Source organism: Trichechus manatus, unplaced genomic scaffold (genome assembly GCF_000243295.1).
Source record: "Trichechus manatus latirostris isolate Lorelei unplaced genomic scaffold, TriManLat1.0 scaffold00013, whole genome shotgun sequence".
Lineage (NCBI taxonomy): Eukaryota > Metazoa > Chordata > Mammalia > Sirenia > Trichechidae > Trichechus > Trichechus manatus.
In genome coordinates, this window is record NW_004443949.1 from 15,814,123 (window position 1) to 15,814,784 (window position 662).

The 662-nt window shown below is 44.0% G+C and overlaps 1 pseudogene; it reads right to left on the reverse strand.

The window, feature by feature from the left end:
* LOC111819599 (uncharacterized) overlaps positions 1 to 662 on the reverse strand; it is a 5,007-nt pseudogene that overhangs the window by 1,914 nt on the left and 2,431 nt on the right.

A 662-nucleotide genomic window follows, 5' to 3' on the forward strand; every position in this document is an offset into this window, starting at 1 on the left:
AAGCAGTGAAATTACATCTGGAACAGCAGCTGCAATTGGAGTCACCACCTGGTTAAGTTTTTGATAGTCTACTGTCATTCTCCAAGATCCTTCTGTTTTATGCACAGGCCAAATAGGTGACTTGAATGGGGATGTGGTGGGAATCACCACCCCTGCATTCTTCAAGTCCTTGATGGTGGCAGTAATCTCTGCAATCCCTCCAGGAATGCAGTACTGCTTTTGGTTTACTATTTTCCTAGTTAGGGGCAGTTCTAATGACTTTCACTTGGCTTTTCCTACCATAATAGCCCATACTCTATTTGTCAGGGATCCAATGTGGGGTTTCTGCCAGTTGCTATGTATATCTATTTCAATTATGCATTCTGGAACTGGGGAAATCACTACAGGATGGGTTCAGAGACCCACTGGACCTACTGTGAGACGGACAGGAGCCAAGAGTCCATTAATAACCTGATTTCCATATGCTCCCACTCTTACTGGTGGGCCACAGTGATGTTTTGGGTCTCCTGGAATTAGTGTCAGCTCAGAGCCAGTATCCAGTAATCCCTGAAAAGTCTGATTATTTCCTTTTCCCCAGTGAATAATCACTCTCGAAAAAGGCCGCAGGTCCTTTTGGGAAAGGCTGGAGAAAGGTTAACAGTAAAAATTTTTGGCAGTATATT